Source organism: Schistocerca serialis, chromosome 7, assembly GCF_023864345.2.
Source record: "Schistocerca serialis cubense isolate TAMUIC-IGC-003099 chromosome 7, iqSchSeri2.2, whole genome shotgun sequence".
Taxonomy (NCBI): Eukaryota; Metazoa; Arthropoda; class Insecta; order Orthoptera; family Acrididae; genus Schistocerca; species Schistocerca serialis.
In genome coordinates, this window is record NC_064644.1 from 501697423 (window position 1) to 501719106 (window position 21684).

The window sequence follows — 21684 nt, forward strand, 5'->3', positions numbered from 1 at the left end:
CATAAACACTCTCTTGTATTAGGAAGTGATTGTGGTTCCCTGTCAAGCCGCAGTATCGAAATACAGTGTGACGCTGTGGCCAACAAGTAGGCACAGTTACTTGCACGTCCACATACACCGCGAATAGAGAGTACGATGCCCGTGACCTCTGCCGGAGTTCTGCGCTTAACCCTCCGAGTAAAAACTAAAACGAAACTCCGCCCGAACAGGCCATGAAGGTCCAACGGTACTGCCGGCCGCCATGTCATCCTCAGCCCACAGGTGTCACTGGATGCGGATATGGAGTGGAACGTGGTCTGCACACCGCTCTTCTGGCCGTATGTCACTTTACGAAACCGGAGCCACTACTTCTCAATCAAGTAGCTCCTCAATTGCCTTACAGGGGCTGAGTGCACCCCTATTGCCAACAGCGGTCGGCAGACCGGGTGGCCACCCATCCAGGTTCTAGTCCAGCCCGACAGTGCTTAGCTCCGGTGATCTGACGGGAACCGGTGTTACCACTGCGGCAAGGCCGTTGGCAACCCTTCGAGGAAAACTTTTAAATATATGTAACACCGGTCATAAATAGTGTTTATCACTTTATTTTCTACAAACAGTCGACTGTATTGGTATTTAGATATTCACTGTAATGTCTCTAGTAAGAATAAATACCATTTTTACATTTGTATGTTCCCAAGTAAGAATATGAGTGGGCAGGTGAATAAAAAATTAAAGTTCTACGTTTTGGAACTAGACGGGCCAATCGGGACCGACCGCCCGCCGTGTCATCCTCCGCCAATGACGTCATTGGGTGCGGTATGGATTGGCGTGAGGTCAGCAACTGCTCTCCCAGTCGTTGGCAGGTTTCTTGGCCTTGGAACCGCTACTAATCGATTGAGTAGCTCTTCAGTTGGCCTCATGAGGCTGAGTGCATCCAGTACCACTCTTCCCACCGATAAAAAATCTCTGCCAACTCCGGGAATGAAACCCGGGTCCACCACCTCCGACGGCAATCAGCCACGCTGACCATTCAGTTGTGGAGACGGATGAGCGAGTGAGTAATGGCACGAATATTTATCGGTAGCCTTTCGAGACACTCGTATTCAAAGCTGATTTTACGTTCAGCTAGCATTTGCCACTTGTGGTTTTACTCTTGTTAAATTTTCTCATACTAAAATACATACACTAATATTTACTACACCATATGGTATAAAATCAATACGGGAAACGTTTGCAACCATTTTCAGAGCTACGTTTCTTCCGCGGCGTATATGTTAACATATCGATTTGTTTGACAAATTATCTCGACAATGCAAGCCGCTGAGATAGTATAAGCTATTTCCGCTGACAGAGGGCATGTAGGATGATGACTGAAGACATGTAACTAGACGAAAATCGTTTAGGCACGCACTGGAATCTAATTTATGTATTATTCATTCATTTTTGGCTGTTTAATTAAAGGTGTCATACTGACATTCGTGAGTATTTCTTATAGATTTGTGAGAAAGTTTTTAAAAACATGGCATAGTTTCATGGCAGATGAAGTTGTTGCTGATCGTGTGATGAACTGCTGGGAAAAAGGTTTTAGAAAAGCACACAGAAGAATGAGAATTTGGAGAAGACTCTGATAATGTAGCTATTATACTACAGTTCGAAGCACTACTACAGTAACTGATGATAGGCCGGGTAACACATTTCGAAGTGAAAAAGTGGGTGAAAGCGCTACTACAGTTACAGTAGGTGGAGCATACTGTTGTCTCTGCTTGAAGAAGCATTTCATGAACGTCGTGGAAACCGACACTAATACTGCAGTAGCTGCAAAGGTGGATTTATATGCCTGACCTGAAGTTGGTTGTGGTCCCCAGACTTCTGCAAATAGTCTTCCTGCTCAGGGCGTGTGTTTACTAACAGAATCTGACATTGATAATTTTATGCAGATACTTTCAAACGTTTTCAGCTATGATTCTATGCTCCTGATTCATTGGTACGTGTATTCATCACCCAAGAACTTATGGTGGACCTAGAAATACTGAATAAATTCAGTAGTTTTATTAATTACTATTCCCAGAGAAAACATACTGAAATGTATTTCATTGTTAAGTTCGATGGAACATTTTATCACGTAAAGGTTAAATACGTGGACGCGCTCACGTACTGCAGGTTGATGCTTTCGGGCCGCGACACTGAGTGCAGTGTTGACCTGTTGCTTATTTTGTGGTTTTCCGTCTTTTGGTATCCACTCTTAATTGATTTTCTACGCAGACGACGACCTTGTTTTCTTTTGCACTCTATTCAAAAAGTGAAGGGAGTCGTTACCGAGTGCTCGAACTGTCGTTCGTTCCACTGGTGACTGAGTGCTGACTGACACTGAACTTCTGCTATCTACGACAAGTGTGACACTAAACAACTCCCGTTTTTAATTGACTATTTGCTATCTTCCGGATCACCTGCACTGATTTTGGCTGTTGCCGGTCGGCTTATTTAACCCTCGAGTGGGTGCAGCGTTTTTTATGACACCAGTCGGAACGTGGCGTAATTTGTACACATGACAGCAACGCAAACACGTAAAAGCAGTATAAGAGTTTCATCTTAGTTTCATTGAGCAGCGATAAAATATATTTACATTATACGAGCTAGACCAGTGTTTAATTAAACAACAATAAAATAAATTTTCATTACATTAGTCTATTGGCGCGTGCAAGTGTAGCCCCCCCCCCCCCCCCCGACCCCTTTAGTGATCCACTCGAAGCATTAAACAGCGCAGTTGCTTCAGATCCCAGCCAGCTGTTTATTCTACTGTTAATTATCTCGAAGGCAATTGCCTCATCGTGGGTCTGTACTGATGGCTGGGAATCTAGGTCATTTTCAAGCAGGGATCGTAAATTTTTTCTCGCCTAAGTCGCTATTTATTTTATACTGCTGCTGTTCTCTTGGACCTATGATAATTCAGTTTACCCCAGTGTTAGTCGAAGCAATAATGAAGGAATAGAGATGGGCTCGCCATTTGAGAATAACAATGGAACGGTTGCAGACAATGTTATTTGTGGTTGGCGCACTTCATACACAGACACGCCCGCTAGAAGATTAATAAAATCTTAGTCGAAACATATACATTATACTTACAAACACATACAGTGCCAGTACTAAAGTAGACACCAGATCGTATCATTCACTATCTCCATTATTATGAGTAAACGTAACATACTGCGGTGGAAGTGACTTTTTCGTGTTCCGATAAATTATTTTTTTTCTTTTCCTTTAATTAACGTGATTGATGTTATCTGAAATATGTACATTTCACACATGTGCAGATGTGGTACGTATCCAGAAAGCAGCAGATACCGGTGGTCAGGTTGACGCCATGTTCCTAGAATCCCGACAGGCGTCCTATACAGTACCGCAATGCCGCGTAGTGCAGGAAATACGAGCGTGCAGAATAGCAGACTAGCTGTATGACTGGTTTGAAAAGTTTCTAGGAAACAGAACGCAGAGTGTCATTACAAGTGAATGTTATTGGAAAATTACTTTTCAAAATATGTATATAAGTGACCTCCGGGATAACGCCAGCAATTCCAGAGGCTTTTCGCGTATGATGCTGTTGTATACAGGGAAACCGAAACACCAGATAATTTAGCGAAATGCAGCAAGACCTGCAAACGCTTGGTGAAGGAATTGGCAACTGACGTTCAACATAAATAAATGTAACGTTTTGCGCATAATTAGGCAGAAAGCACCATTAAAGTATGAACAAAAAGTAATCAGTCTCATGTACAAAACATTTAGTACTGTACGTGTATAGCGATTTAAAGTGGAATGACTTCATAAATGTAGTCGCAGGTGAGGCAGCTGTCAGACTGAGATTCATTGGTAGAATACTTAGGAAATGTAGTCCATTGACCGATGAGGCAGCTTACACTTGAATATTACTCGTCAGTATGGGACCGTTAGAACTGATTGATGAAACAGGGAACATACAAAGAAGAGAAGCACGTTTAGTTATAGGTTCACTTACAATGCACGAAAGCGCCACGAAAGTGCTCATCTAACATCAGTGGCAAGCGCTGGGTGAGAAGTTCTGCATCAAGGTTTGGTTTACTGTTCAAGTTTGAGAGCGTATGTTCATGGAAGAGTCAAACAACATATTGATTTCTTACATTTGGCGAAAAGTCGTGAATGAAAATGAGAGAGCTTCCAGGTCACAGGGAGGCTTACTCGTTATGTCTCTTCCAGTGAGCCTTTCGGGACTGGAACAGGAAAAGGGGGCAAGTGACCGTGTTACACAATCTACTGTCCGCCAAACACGATAAGGTTGCTTGCAACTCATAAGTGTAGATGTTTATGTTTCGCTTTTTAGGTACTGCACCCAGAGACATTAATATCAGAAATGAAGATGAAGTCAGTTGAAGAGCAGTTACATTGAAGCAGATGAATAATGGTGTTAGTTGCTATGGGCGGTGGTGCGACGTACAAGAACTATAAACCGTGACAGTAAAGATCAATAACAATTACTTATCAATGTACAAAATTGCAGTAAAGTGAGTGCAGACTGCTGAAGGAGACTTGTGGTGAAAGAGGCGTAATGACTTCTTGGGAGACTGATTGGCGACTTGTTGTATGACAGAGATACGTAAGGCTATTATTAATCGAATACACAGTTTAAAGATTTAGCTCTTTTACTTAGTGAAACGTATTACCTATCTACATTCAGAAACATTCTCACAGATGAAATTACACAATCGCTTGTTACAATTACTTGGTCACTTTGCAGCGTACGTGCTTGAAATGTAACAATTAAAAGTGAGGGAACGACACACAATCCACTAGCTGGCTGTTAGGTAATGACATAATAATTTAAAACAACAGTAAACACATTAATGACGAATAGTATTATACTTTTACCGCCAGAATTTCACTTCTCTTCTAGGGATAATGAAGGAGTAAGTTTTCCCTGTGGATTGTATTCCAGATACTGTAGAGTCTGGGATCTGTTTAGTATAGCTCGATGATGAGACGGAAGTGTTTGGGTTAGGTGATGTAAAAGCCTTGCAAGTGTTGAACCTGCACGCTAGAGGAACTTTGGTTTATGGTGTGACCAGAGCACTAATATCACGAAAAACTGTGAAGAGGTTTCATAAAAAGTTGTACAAACAACTGATCCTGCATAGGACTATGATAAAAATTTTGGTAAGCTTTGCAAGACAGACATGAAGCTATGCTGAAATTTCTTCCACAGTTTTGGGGACTCTACAAGGTTATGAGTTTCGTAACTCCTATCAGGCTAATTTTGTAGGAGATGGCAACAGCTAGAGAGTGCCAAGCTTTAGTGTCCCACCTTAAGCTGGCAAGTGGCTCCTGTGATTCGAAACATCGTTTACCTGTGCCTCAGTTACCAATAGTTTTGCTTCTTTGATGTGTTATATTTTAACAGTATTTACATGTGCAGTGGTTATTTCACTCTCCTGTTTGGTGGGGATGACTAGCAGTTTCATGGAGAAATGGGGGGGGGGGGTTGTGTTATAAATTAGCTAGCCACGGTACAGCTGAAGTTCCTCTTCACTTAGTAGTTAGCATCAGTGATGAATTCCTGTGGCGAAAGAGCACTTGTAGAACTACAAAGTGATTGAGCCCAGCGCCACGGTGAGACGATGAGTCGCCGAAAGCAGAGAGTAGACTGGTGTGGGACCAGGAATGGCAACAACTTGGAGTTAGCACTAGGGGTTGTGTAAAGCAATGGTTGGACAAGGCGTCTCAAGCTACACAGAGCCCCGGCTGATGTGCCGACCGGTCTGGTTTACATTCCAGAGACGCTGGCTGGCTCAGGAAGTTGGCTGGTGGTCATAGGTGTCTGGTAGGATGTGTGGCAGGTGGCTGCTGACATCTGATGATAGTGGACTCTGTATGGAGGACGGGACAGTAGGTCTCGACGTGGGGAGTTATGCAAAGGGAGAGTGAGGAAGCAGTGCCACAAGCTAGACAGGAATCAGCTGAACAGGACGTTGTGGCAAGTTCACGTGGCCAGCAGTGGAGGCGGCCTAATGGAGTCTGGGCCTGAGAGCACAGCGACTTTGCATTGGAGCTTAATTATATATAATGCAAATACTTTTTAATTTCAGTCGCCGTCTGTCCGGTTACGCTGTCTCGTAACCGGTTGGTCCTGACCAGTATTTGTACGCAATCTGACTGCATAGAACAACAACAAAGAATGAAAGAAAACTTCCGTTAACACAATTAATTAATTAAGCCCCCAGCAACTATACAACCTACGAAACAACAAAACACAAGTGTAGCTGTTCTGTGTGTGGAAGTGTGATTCAACGTACACATCTGGCACAGTTCTTCCTCAATAAGACCAGATATTTTAAACACCATTTATACTGAAGTAATTAAAAAAACCCAGAAATACTATAATTGCACATAGAAACCAGAAATACAGTCTAATACAAGAACACGAGCCAGATGCTTTGTTGACTGAACCTGTGACCAAGAGGCATTATTGTTTAAGACATTGAAATAATAAAAAAAAGGAATTTTTTACCTTCATATATATTGACGAAAAGCACACTCTGATCATTACAGCATCCCCAATCCAACAACATCTGGTGTCTAGCCCATCAAAACAATATGACAACATCTGAACAAGCACTCTCCTCCACGACTTCTCGACAAGAACTCTCCACTACCACATCTCAACAAACACTGCCAGTGGAGGCGGCTGAATAATACTCTTTGGCGCAATCTCTGGCGCTTGGCTCAGTGTAGCCACCTTTCATATGCCCCTCCTCCACGGGCCAGAATTTGATGGTAATTTTGCCAGCATTGGTGGTGAAAATACCAGCAAATTCGTCCAAAAAAAAATACAGACAAAAATAAATGATAATATTAATAAGTAAATATCACTTCACTAAATAAATTTTGGCTTTGCACTGTCCCTTCAATAACCTAATATATAAAATACAGTAAGGAATACAAATGCTTTCATACATATGATTTTACATAATAGTTTACATAAGCATTGTTCAATCAATGGCACCCAGTAATGTTGAGTAGGTGCAGACACAACAAGTGACATTATTTCAGCAGAAGCAGTTCCATTAGTGGCACCTAGCAATGTTGAACAGGTGCAGACACCAACAAGTGACATCATTTCAGTAGAAGCAGTCCATCAATGGCACCCAGTAATGTTGAACAGGTGCAGACACTAACAAGTGACATTATGTCAGTAGAAGCAGTTTCAGTGGCACCCAGCAATGTTGAGCAGGTGCAGACACCAACAAGTGACATTATTTCAGTAGAAGCAATTCCATCAGCGGCACCCAGCAACGTTGACAGGAGCAGACAGCAAAAAGTGACATCATTTCAGTAGAATCAGTTCCATCAGTGGCACCCAGCAATGTTGAACAGGTGCAGGCATGAACAACAGTTTGAAGGCACACACAATTGCTTTTACAAAATTATTCTCAATGCTCTTACACTAAACATACTAATTATAACAAACACACAAATGATATCAGATAATTGTCATATTAACTATTACAAATGCACAAATAACAGTAAACCTATAATATTTGTGGGTGTCAGTGCAAGCCACAACAAACAAGTAAAATAATATTTAGGAGATAGGTCGGTACCAGTTATTTGGGATTAGGAAAGGAAAACACACAAAACACACTCACTCATCTTTCATCCACATTAAGTACTACTGTGTAATCGAATAGTGTTAACTGTGTAAATGAAATTCTGTCAAAGATTTGATGTTCGACATGTCTATCAAGTAGTACTGGCAGCTGTGTATAACAGTCAATAATAGTTAGTCAACGTCATAGTCATCATGTCAAGACCAATGTTTGCCAAGCCAAATCAAAATGTACGGTTTCTGAACAACTGTCAGTGTGCCAAGATATGCAAATGCTTCCTCTCTCCAAAAAAATAAAATATACTGCTTATTGATTTAACAAAGTGTGTGTGTAGACAATCTTCCTTCTACTTGAGTGTTCTAGTCTGCCATCTTCATCCTCCTTGTTCCATATAAACCAACAAAAAAAAAAAAAAATGCTCCTCACTTACTTTACCTCCTACCCACCAAAACTCCAATAATCATCAGCATCACATAATCTTAATACTTCAACAATACCTCTTACGTCGATACATATAAACCTTATCATCAATATCATTTACCTTACCTCTTGTCCACCAAAACTCCAGTAATCATCAACTTCACATAATCTCAATACCTCAATAATACCTCTTCAGTACGTCGATACATATAAACCCTATCGCCAATACTATTTCACTTCCATAACAACTCTTTCCTCTAGTCAGTCTCCTCGAACAAGTACAGATAAAATCCTAGTGCAAACTTCAATTTATTATCCCATGCAATCCGAAGACACAATGTCCACACACAACCTCTGTGTAGTCCACCTGAGCCAAATGTTCTACTCATTATGAATTATAAAATACATTTTGGTTACCTTGTCCACCATTAAATAAAAGAAATGCATACATGACCTCTAACAGCCTTTAGTTTGAATAACTTTCAGTAAGTAAGTACGAGTACGGAGTGTTAATGATCGTAATATTTCACAGTGTGTACACCACTTCAAGAATCATGGCAAAACAGAAGCAAACATCTGGAGTATTTCTTGTGTCAAGTGTCACTTGCTATTTCAATTGCTCATGAAGAATGCAGTGTAATAACTGTCAATGGTCTAAACCTAGTTTTGGTATGTCATGTCGTTAGCTTCCTTCCTATTATCATACATTTATACAGCTTCCATAAAACCTCCAGCTCATGTGACTTCAATGAAGTTTCTTGTACTATTGTCGTTCGTCGAATTATAGCAGTTCATTTTCTTATCTTAAAACTATAAGGCACTAAGCGTAAGCAAAACATGCAATAGCGAGTAAATATACCAGTAGAGAACAGAATGTCAACAAGTGGATGCAGCACAATCCCTACAACGAGGCTCTGCCAAGCGAATAATCTATAATTAATACCATAGCGTGACCTAAACTCTATGTTCGTACACCATATATCAGCATTTCTATATACCAAATTAGAGTGTATTTATGACAACAAAACAGAAATGTGTAAATATGCAATCCATACGCAGAGCAACAAATACATATCTTACATAATAAACAGGTCATTAGCATCATATCAGCATAAGCAAATAAATGTTCATATGTCATCTTAATAAGTAAACATGTAGGCGCAAGCAGATACATCACAAAGTATAACCTACACACATAACCATATCAGCACAATTAATCATATGACAATTATAATTTAAATAAATAAGCACAGCAGGCACATAATAAAAAAAATATGACATCAGTGAAAAAGCAGTGCAGCCAAGCGATGCATAATATACGCAAGTAACAACCCTGTTCATTAATCAATCATTGTCAATATTAGTTAACACGAAGTATGAATCACGTAATTGCGAGCAGCAAATTACGTCTGAAGTACGTACCAAGTGGAAATATGTTACCTGAAAAATAAACTCAATTAATAGTTACCTTTTTAGTTTATCACTTTCTTCTTCGAAATTACATTCTTCCTTAAATTTTCTCGATAGCAAGTCCTCTTAACGTCGGACACACACAGAATTTAGCTGAAGTTCTTAAATATTTTATACAACCGTATCCTGAAAAATACTGAACGTTAATAACATAATTTATCAAGTCACTATAGCTTTATACTGAATTCAATCAGAGAAATTAGTCTGTGTATTTGTTTACGGCTGTCAGTGCATTCGCACTGAGCGCTCGATCAGCTGTAGGTACGCGTGACGTAGGAAGTAATTGTTTGCGGTCAACGACTGCCTTGTGCGGCGCGCAGACTTGACTGTTGCTTTGAGTATGTGCCGCCGCCGGAACACGGCGCGGTGTCCTTGCATTCTCTGCGTGTTTACATGTAACTGTTAGTCTCTCAAAAGTATGTCATTCCACAAAAATTTTAACGTTAGATATATGATGTATTCCCTTAGAGCGCCGAGATTTAAGAGTTTCTACTTCGACAGTGTTATCATGAATAATTTTGCGAACCCTATATGGACCTTTATAAAGCAGAAAAAATTTTCGACACAAGCCTTTTCCTTTGTGAGACAAACGATGAGACTTAATTAACACCTTTTGACCTACTGACAAGGTTTTTAAACGACCAGGATGTTTAGCTGATTTCTCTCTTCTAGCAGCCGCAGATGCAATATTTTGTAGAGCCAGGTTGACAACTTCAGAATGCCGCAGTTTCCGTGAAGGCGGAAAAGGAACGATATCAGAAATGCGATTTGTCGGTGCTTTATTTTTTAATATCAATATAGGCGGTAAAGAAGTTGAATCATTAGGGAGTTCATTCAGAATGTTTTTAAAAATATGAAGATACTGATCCCAAGTTCTGTGATTCTGATGACAATAAAGTCGACACAATTTATTGATTTCCTTCATCCATCTCTCTGAAGCGTTAGATTGAGGGTGAAAAAGTGAAATGAAAATTGGTTTAATCTTACGACGCCGTAGAGTACGAAACCAAATCTTAGAGCGAAACTGTGATCCATTATCTGATATAGCCTTATCAACATGACCCACTTCTTTAAGAAAATGTTTGATGAAAGCATTAGATACTGAACGAGCTGTTGCTTTGCGTAAAGGTGTAAAACACACATATTTTGATGTCAATTCCACTGCTACCAAAATGTATGCAAAACCATTAGTAGAACGAACCACTGGACCGAACAGATTGACTGCAGCCATGTCCTTTAATTTCGCTGGAATGATAGGAAACAACGGTGCTCTGTGAGAAATAGTTGGCGACTTAGCCTTTTGACATAATTTGCATTTGGCAAGAACAGGTCGAATACGTTTTTCCATATTACTGAAGTAGCAATTTTCTTGTAATTTATGAAAGCATTTTCTGGGACCAAAGTGTGCATAACTGAAATGTGTGTACCAAATCAATTTATTAACCCACTCATCAGGAATACAAATTAACCAAACAGAGTTGTTGACCGATTTTCGTTTAAAAAGAACTTTCCAGATAGATCGCAAAAACGAGGTGTGGCCAAATTGTCCAATCTAACAAAGCGTCTAAGAAAATTACAGACACCAAGGAAACTACGAACATCACGTTTTGTAGTAGGAACAGCATAATTACGAATAGCGTCTAGTTTCTCTGGATCAGGAAGAATACCTTCTGTAGAAATAATGTGACCAAGAAATTTCACCTGAGAACGACTAAATTCAGATTTTTTCAAGTTCACTGTAATGCCGACTCTTGCAAAATTACGTAATAATGAATCCAAAATTTTGTTATGCTCACACCAAGAACGTTTAGCAATAAGAATATCGTCAATATATGAAGTAATATTGTCACGAAGATAAACAGGTAAAATTTTGTTTAAGCTACGAATGAATGCTGCAGAAAATATAGTAAGTCCAAACGGTAATTTCCGAAATCACTTTTGGGTAAAATGGTCATATCCGGTTATTCTTTACCGACTCTCTAGATAGATTGATAGTTGAAGAATTGTTTTGACACATACAAAAATAGTGAAAGAGTAGGCAGCGGTGCAGAAAACTAAAAGGGAAATGGCACTACTACAGCTCGGGGTCCTGTGCGCGCTACGGCACATATTCACTTAACGTAGTGAATCCCCTGAGGACATAAATAGCCGCACAAAAATTCCGGTTTGTGACTTATTGGCCAATTTGGTGGAAGTGCGTGCATAAATTGACCTAACCATGAACATGGATGTATGTCATTCCTAGAATTGCGAAAGATCTTAAATTTCCGAACAGTTAAGAAGTGTTTATAGTCAAAGTTTTCGCCTCGTGGCGACAAAGACCTACCGCGTCTGTCCCAGTCCCAATGTCGATTATTGCCAAGTTCGCGCGCCTGGCGCTCTCTTGTTGCATCTCGTAAATGAAACAAATTATTTTCTTCAAACCCCTCCGCTATCTGTGAATCTAAATTTCTTCTGCTGTCTTTTCCTAGGATTTCGCCTTCAATTTGTTTGACTTGCTTTCGTAATGCCTCAAATTCCCTTTTAACGCGTTCATTAAATTTTCCCTGATTTTCAGTATGTTTATTAATGCTCTGGTACTCTTCGGTTTCTGCAAATGGCAATGGAGCTGTATCATCTGAATCTCTGTCCCCATTTAAACTAAGACTTGTCAATTTATCTGCAATCTCCTCAACTCTTTCCGATAAGTCACCTGTTTGTTCTTTCTGTTTATTTACGTCTTCCATAAGTGTCGCGACTCGGGTTTCAGTATTGACACATTTAGTAGTTAATTGTTCATACTGTTGTGTTAAGTTATTTATTCTGTCATTTGGTACGGATTCCTCGATTCTCTCCAATATTTCTTCCTTATCGTGTGCACGTTGTAAATTTAACTCTGAAAATTTTTGTACTATCACGCGATCTCTTTCTTCCTGTTCTCTATCCTGTTCCTTTTGTCTGATTTCTATTGAAATTAATCTATTATCGTGAGCATTCAAAATCGGTTGTACTTCTTCTCTAATTTCTTTCTTTAATTCATCTTTCATGTGTTTGAAACATGTCCCTATTCGTGAATCTAACCGTGTTTCCATTGTTTCCATCACTGTTTCTAAACGTGTTGCCACTGTTTTTAATTCAGATCCTAACCGTGTTTCCATTGTTCCCATATCAGTTTTAATTGTTCCTATTTGTGAGTCTAACCATGTTGCCAAAGTTCCCATCTGTGCTTTAAATTCAGATCGTAACTGTGATCCCAGTGAGTCTAACCATGTTTTCATTGTTCCCATATTTGTTTTTAATTCAGGTCCCAAATTTAATATTGCACTCATCAACTGCTCCATATTAACTTGTTCGAAATTCTTTTCGCTCCTAACATTTCCCGTAAAACTAACTTCCTTCGTCATAGCAGTAAAGTTATCTGTGTTCGATACTATCCCAGAATCTTCTGTCGTTAATCTCGTATTCTGAAAATTTTTTGATTGTGAAAAAATTTGAATTGGTTCTGGACTATTTTCCCGACTTATTAAATTGTTTTCAACTCCATTATTCATCATCCTGTTCTCCTGTGTTGGCGAGTTCGCCATGTTAACAATTTCGTCATTCTCACTATTCATCATTTTTGCCTTTTTCATCGATCGCGTAATCATTTACAAAACATACAAAACTCGTCACTATATGAAAATTACACACAATGACACTTTATCACCAACAATATCATTCACGCGAAATGCTGCCCTCAAACACGATTAACGAACAATTGAAATCTTCAAAATTGCACAAAATTGTCAAACCCATATACAAGACAACAAAAATTAAATTCTGCAAAAAATACCATTAGAAGAATGACAATTACCAAATCTACACATGCAATATAGCCTACAATTACTAAACTACAAATTACTACAACAATACTACTGTCTGCTATTTTTACAATCAGAAGAATTCCAAGGGACGATACAAAGCTGCGGTCGCCACGTGCATGGGGGCTTAATTATTTAAAATGCAAATACTTTTTAATTTTAGTAGCTGTCTGTCCGGTTACGCTGTCTCGTAACCGGTTGGCCCTGACCAGTATTTGTACGCAATCTGACTGCATAGAACAACAACAAAGAATGAAAGAAAACTTCCGTTAACACAATTAATTAATGAAGTCCCCAGCAACTATAAAACCTACGAAACAACAAAACACAAGTGTAGCTGTTCTGTGTGTGTGGAAGTGTGATTCAACGTACACATCTGGCACGGTTCTTCCTCAATAAGACCAGATATTTTAAACACCATTTATACTGAAGTAATTAAAAAAAACCAGAAATACTACAATTGCACATAGGAACCAGAAATACAATCTAATACAAGAACACGAGCCAGATGCTTTGTTGACTGAACCTGTGACCAAGAGGCATTATTGTTTAAGGCATTGAAATAATACAAAAAAGGAATTTTTTACCTTCATAATATATTGACGAAAAGCACACTCTGATCATTACAGCATCCCCATCAAAACAATATGACAACATCTGAACAAGCACTCTCCACCACGACTTCTCGACAAGAACTCTCCACTACCACATCTCAACAAACACTGCCAGTGGAGGCGGCTGAATAATACTCTTTGGCGCAATCTCTGGCGCTGTGGCTCAGTGTAGTCACCTTTCAACTTATCAGCATGAGGCAACGATTCCTTCTCTGGGTATGTGGACTGCACCTCACATCTTGGGTCCGGTGAGCATCGCGCTTATCAGGCCCAAGCAGATATTAGCTGCTGGTCGTGCTCTGGCGAGAGTGTGAGAGTGTGACGCTGGTTGCGCTCGACGCTGGTTGCGCTCGGTGAAAAATTTCGATCGTGGAGGCGCCTGAGTCTGATTGTGTTTCAGTTTAAGCTGTGCTAGTTATGACAGTGTCATAAGTGCGGAGCCAATGCGAGGCCTTATTTTGGCATCTGAAATAAGTTTTAGCTGGAGAAGTTTCTGTGAGAATTAAATCGTAACAGTGCATTTAATATTCTTGGGAATTGTACTTAAGTGTTTTAGCTTCCTGACTTGGAGACTACTGGACTTGATAGAATTACCCGATTTGGTGTTGCCCTCTGGTCAGCATTGTGTAGCCTGGTTCAGTGTGCCTTGATTTTCTGATTACTATTTATTTTGTACCTTAGGTGGCTGTGAGTACTATAGGACTTAACATCCGAGGTCATCATTTCCCTAGAATTTAGAACTACTTAAACATAACAAACCTAAGGACATCACAAAGATCCATGCCCGAAACACGATTCGAACCTGCGACCGTAACAGCAGCGCGGTTCCGTACTGAAGCGCCTAGAACCGCTCGGCCACAACGGCCGGCGTTTCTTAGTTGTATTTCGATTAGTTTTGGTGTTGGGAGTTCATGAAATGTGGTGTCACCGCCAGACACCACACTTGCTAGGTGGTAGCTTAAATCGGCCGCTGTCCATTTAGTACATGTCGGATCCGCGTGTCGCCACTGTGTGATCGCAGACCGAGCGCCACCACAAGGCAGGTCTCGAGATACGAAATAGCACTCGCCCCCAGTTGTACGGACGACATTGCTAGCGACAATACGGACGAAGCCTTCCTCTCATTTGCCGAGAGACAGTTAGAATAGCCTTCTGCTGAGTGCATGGCTACGACCTAGCAAGGCGCCATTAGCCTTACCTAGTTTGAGAGTTATCGTATAAATGTCTCAAGAAGAACGTTGTAAACCAACAAAGAATAAAGTTAAGTATATTCCAAAGCTACGTATTTTCTTGATAGCAGTCATAACGTATCCTGTTCCAGACTTGACGCCAGTCGGCGTGTGTGTACGCGTGCCTTTCGGCTCCCTTCTCAGTGTGGCGTAGCTAGCTTGTTACGCCACAACATGAACAACTAAAAAGCGAATGAAAAATAAGACCGAATAACTAATTAATATAACAGTTATTTGTCATAATAAGGACAGTTCCGGAAGTTAACTGGTTTGCAAGATCGTCTATAGTAAGAAATGGTTTTATGAACGAAAGGAGTTTTTTTAGTTATGATTCCGAATTTAGAAAGAAATGTGATAATTTGCAGGTACATAAATTCTGCGATATTGAGAAACTACCATTGCTTTTACAAAAAGTCTTTAGAGCACTATTTAGAGAAATGTTCCGCCGAATTGAGCTTTTATGATGTTTGACATAAGCTGCCACTTAGTTGGTGCTATCGGTGAACTTCGACGTCCACGTCGTTAGTACATAATACTCGAACGTGTGCAGCCCAATAATTACTATCGTCTCGCTGTTCCTCTTAATCGTGGCTGTCCGTTGCTGATTTAGCGGGAACGCAAAGTGTTTTTAGGAATATCTTAAATTACGCATGAGCTGTATGCGCAGACACGAGACGGAAGTAAGACATCCTTCATTCAATAAACGTGTGACATATTCCGACGTCACAATGTTTTCCAGTCGTTAATAGTCACGGCTTCAGATTTATGCGTTTCCGTTCCATTGCGGCTCGGCACATTTCACAGTACAGCACGCAGCGGCAGAAGTGACTTCAGTGATTTGCGTGGACGTGCTTACGTTTGCCGCATCACAGTCGGTGGCGATGTTGAGCACCAGTGATGTGAACTGGGAACGTGGAGAGATGCACTACCCAGTGGTATGTGCCTATTTTCTGGATGACATATAGCTTTTGCACAGTCGCATTCTGAAACCCTGGAGGTACTTATTAATAGCCCTGCATGTATAGATGTATGCGATATGTGGAAGTTCCCATTTCCGATGAAAATATTTAATGTTTTGGCTGGTTTCGTTGTCTGGCAACGGCCTTGCCGCAGTGGATACACCGGTTCCCGTCAGATCACCGAAGTTAAGCGATGTCGGGCATGGCCGGCACTTGGATGGGTGACCATCCGGGCTGCCATGAGCTGTTGCCATTTTTCGGGGTGCACTCAGCCTCGTGATGCCGATTGAGGAGCTACTAGACCGGGTAGTAGCGGCTCCGGTCAAAGAAAACCACCATAACGACCAGGAGAGCGGCGTGCTGACCACACGCCCCTCCTATCCGCATCCTCAGTTGAGGATGACACGGCGGTCGGATGGTCCCGGTGGGCCACCTGTGGCCTGAAGACGGAGTGCAAAAAAAAAAAAAAAAAAAAAACTGGTTCGTTGTCTAGGGGGCTGAGATACGTAGTTGGTGCATTACAGGCCAAATACTGCCGAGTCTACAGTATACGATAAGAATAGACACATGTAACGAATGGTCGAAGATTTCTATCACTCGGCAATTGCAAATTACAAATGTAACATATAAATTTGTAAATGAAATCTGCAGGCACTATTTTAATGACTTTAAATGATGAGTACAATAGTAGAAGTACTTTTGAGAATGCGGTATATACCTGCAACACACTTATTGGTGTCGATGGTCCAGCAACTAAATAAAACATAAGTTGAATAACAGGGAAACAACAGATTCCTACTTCACGTAATTAGTTATGAACAACAACATACCTTGCGAGATATTCACTTTGAAATGTGTACTATGTCTTCATTGCGGAAGCCACGGAAATCTCACAAGTACATAAGTCGGCACTACGAAATATTTCTATCTGTCGCGACCACGCGGAAACTGCTCCACTCCAAGTCTTCCCCGCCACTGTGCGTCCGTCGCGACGTCCAGCACCTCCCGCGTCCTGTGCGACTGTCTCTCGCGCCGCACTGTTTCGAACTGCCTCGTGCCCTCTCCGGAAACGACGCTCCTCCCCAACCTCCATACGTGTCACTTAGTCACGAGCGCTGTGATTGGCTAGAGTTCTCCCTTCATGTTTCCAATCCAACGTGCACTCACAGACATATTGAAACACATACCAAATACTGGATTTACATTTAAATAACTTGAAATTAAGTAAATATTCCTACACCTTGACCGTAAACATCCTCTAACACACATTATTAGATACATAAATAAATTAAATAAATATATATCAAAGGAAAAGAACAAAAGGTAGGCCAGTAGCCTAATGTCTCTGTGCCTTCTAAAACACAGTAAATGTTTAACCAATTTCTTCATGAATAGTATATATCGGATGTAAACAAAGGCATATATATATATATATATATATATATATATATATATATATATATATATATAAGCATGCTGCTACCTTTTTTTCGTGTAACTGTAAAGCACTTATGGCCACTGTAAAGTACTTATGGCCTGACGCGATCGATAGTAATAGACCACTTTGACCTCCAATAACTGTCTGTAATTTATACCAGTTTAGGTTTACATTAACAGCTTTGTTGGAAATTCGTTGCTGGGTTTTACTTGTATTATTTTACCATCAGACATTAAACTTTAAGCTAGTAAAGATATTGAAAATCTGATTACACCATCAGAATCGTCGTGCAAATGATGCTAATGTACATGTTTCTTTTTGAGGTATCATGATTCATCTGGCTACTATTAACTTCTATACGAACTGTGAAATGTCTGCCATTAAGGTTCCACTGACCAGGGAAGTACTTGGGCTCGAACAAACACAAATACACCAAAATCGTGTGAGAAATAATGTAAAGGTCTCTTATTGCACTAGTGATACTCCCACGTCTACAAAACTCTGCAGTCGTCCGTTAGAGGCCTCTGCGTATGCCATGCCGCATTTGCACACTGACCTGCCGATACGCCAGTCGGGACCAGTAGGGACGGTGCAGTGTGCCTCTGAAGTTGCGTTTTCTGACATTATTTGTGTATTGAAGCGTCAGATGGCTCGGCGATTGGTAATCAATCCAGCTAATGTATTGCGATTGGTTGAGATGAAGTTACGAAGAACCCTTCTTCGTGAAGATGGTATTGGTGTACAAGACGAATCATTCGCATGTTTTCTGGTATCTATTATAGTGCAGAAATATGAACCTAAGTTAGAAACAGATACTGTTGTAACACTAACACATAATGATGACGATAGCGAGGATAATGACGAACAACTCATTGCAAACGGTAGTGCTACGGCAAGTGCGGGAAGAGCCGATGGAAGCAGTGACAGTGAATACCAACCGTCTCCAAAGAAGAAGGTTAAAGTTGCAAGTATCATCACGGCGTTTGATGACAACACACTGGAGAACATGTACGATGATTATTACGTAAGAGGTTTCGACACATACGACAAGTTTCTGAAAACATACCCTAAACTGAAGTCTAAAAGCAATATTAAAAACATACTGGATTACGTGGCAAAGAAAAGAGAAGGAAATATAGTTTTCAAAGGGAATGGTACACTGCTGTTCAAGACCATCAAGGAGCGTGTAATGGCGAAATTCGATGAAGCACGAGAATGCGGTTCCGCCGTTCATTATTGTCATTTACAACATTGGGCATTGGACGTAGCCAGAAATCTCGGGTGTACAAACTTTACAGCTTCACTAGGATTTATTACTAATTTGAAAAAGGAGTTTAGGATAACATCACGCCGTATCACAATGCTCCAAGCACGAAAAGATAAGGATGACGAAGAAGAGCTGATTGAAAGAGCTCAAACGTTTGTTGCTGACGTCAATGAGCATATCGCGAGAGAAAACATCGATATTAGTTCTGTATGGAACTGTGATCAGAGTCACTTCAACAATGAACTTTCTTGTGACAGAGCACTATCCATGAAAGGGGAGAGAAACACTGTCGCGATGTTGCAGTAGTTAACTGTGCAACACATAGTTACACGATCGATGTTGCTATATCAATGGACGGACGATTGGCAGACAAACTATATTTGCTTCCAAGAATCCAGTGGAAAGTTTGGACCCCGGGTGTCAAGGGAAATAGAAACGCGGTGCCCTCCAAACGTCGTCGTCGATGTAAGTGTGAGTGGGAAGATGACGAAACAACATCTGAAGACGTTTTTTCTGTCAGTTTTGAATCCACGTTTGTCGAGAAAGTCATTAGTACTTTGTGACTCCTAGTCTGGACATAAGGATGAACGAGTACTACTGGAAGCATCTGGCGGAAGACATGTAGATTTAAAAATCATTCCGCCTAAAACTACAAAATATGCACAACCTATGGATGTGTATTCTTCAGGCAATATAAAATATATGCCAAGAGAATAACAGACTTCATTAAAGTACGTTCCAGTAATATGCAGCCGAAATTGCACGACAGATTCTTTACCATGAATATGCATTCTGTCATTTACAATCAGTTATCTGCGGGAGTATACGGACCAGTGCTTCGTTACGCGTGGCAGAACGCTGGCTACGATATTGATGAACCAGTGAACAACTTCAAAAGTGTCACTGACGTGGCGTTCCACACTGATATTATAGAATGTTCAAATACGCCATGCGATCAACTTGCATTTCTTCACTGTGCGTTTTGCAGTCATTCGTATTGCTCGGAGCATTTTATTGACACTCCGCATTTACATTTATAGTTAAGATTGCTGCATTGCGTATGGCGTCTACAATTACATCTACAGTGATATCTAGAGCATGACTGCAGAGTTTTGCAGAAAAACGACACCCACCAGCACATTCAGAGGTACATAATGGTCATGTAACCAAACATACAGATCTGTTTGTTCGAGCCCAAGTACTTTCCTGGTAAGTCAGTCATCTTTGGCCCTCCCGGCGCACAGCGTCACCAAAGAATTCCCAGCCACGTGCTCGATGGACCACTTGCTCCGGCCGTTGTGACGCACCACGCGGTTGCTAACGAACTCGGCCCTGCTGCGCGGCCCGAGCGGTGCCCGCCAACTCTGAACTTTAGAATATTCCCAGGTCGCCGCAGCTCGCCCCCTACCTCACACTCAGCACTCCGCAGCTGAGACCAGTACACACTAACACCCGACAAAGGCACTTTCTAAATTATTCGAACAGTACTTTGGAATGTCACAAACGAAATTTCCCCATAAATATTACATTCAGAGTACAACTTCGAAATTAATTACCGTTCTGCAGATTTTCATTTTAACGTGAATCTGCGAGTTTCCGGGCCTCCGTGTTGCGCCACCTGTATTTCTGCCTGTGAATAAGCGTCCGCGCTACAGTCGCCAGAATATTAGCGTCGCTCGGCGGCGCGCTTAACTATAAAAAAAAATTAAAAAAATTTTAAATTCGGGCGCGACGAGTTGTAAACGGGGCGAGACGGTTTTAAAATTGTGTCGGACCAACAGCGGCCGGTCGCCCGCACACAGACGGGCACCTGCCGCCGCTCGGCGAGAGCCGGTTGTGCGCGCACCGCGCTTTTGCGTCGCGTCCTTTTGTCGCAGATACGGGCGCGCGGGCACCGTTTGAAAAGGGGGACTCGCGACAAAGCCCGCGTCTGGCGGATACCGCTGCTGCCGCGACGGCTGTGTCTGCGTTGCATCCTGTTCTGCTGTCTCTCTCTCTCTCTCTCTTTCCTTCTCCCCTGCCACCACGTTTTGTTACCATTTTTACACGCGCTGTAATTAGCACGTCGGGCGTAAGCGCAGTGGCTGGTATGGAGAGAGATGTGGAAGGGTGCCGTACTTCTTGTGTCGGCTAATTTGAAAGGCAGGCGTTTGACGTGTGACGCGGCAGATTCAGCGGCTAAACCGGCGACGCGTTCGCCACCCGCGCCCCCACACACGACCGCTCACGCCGCACTCTTCTGTTTATTCTCTTGTCCAGTTCCCACGGTGCATCAACAAACCAACGGCCGCAACATTTATACAGGAAGTTGCATACTCCCACAGTATCATTAGCGGCCTGTAATACAGTCATAACAGAACTTTCTTTCTCCAGAAATAAAGGATGGCTCAAGATTAAAGTCAAGATGAATACGAAGTTGTACGGTAATATTTCACCTATATTCCGTTGGTACCAGAATGATTCCGTCCATCCTTGGTTAGTCCTAATGGTGCGTGGGAAGAAGGAGTTCAATACGACCTCAAATTTCCTTTATTTTCTCATCGCAGTCGCTCAGTGTTACATATAGGGTGCGTCAAAAAAATGTATACACACTTTGAAGCGTCATAGAAAATTTATTTCCCTTTCTACAATGTTAAATTTCTGGAAATGGAAAGCTTAAAGTCCAATTGGAAAAATAAATGTACTTTGCAAATGTGATTGATGTTCAAACTGGTGGCCTTAAGCATCAATACATTTCTGAGTACGAGTCACCACTGATTCCGTACATCGTACCAGTGTCCAATGAGATTTCTGCGCACGCCGCCTGAATCTCATTCCAAAGTGTGTCCAGGTTAC

General features: G+C 41.3%; 2 pseudogenes; one reads left to right on the forward strand and one right to left on the reverse strand.

Annotated features, from left to right (window-relative positions):
* Window positions 1-401: 401 nt before the first annotated feature.
* On the reverse strand, window positions 402-519 carry LOC126413509 (5S ribosomal RNA; annotated as a pseudogene).
* Window positions 520-16279: 15760 nt separating this feature from the next.
* On the forward strand, window positions 16280-16397 carry LOC126413709 (5S ribosomal RNA; annotated as a pseudogene).
* Window positions 16398-21684: the final 5287 nt, after the last annotated feature.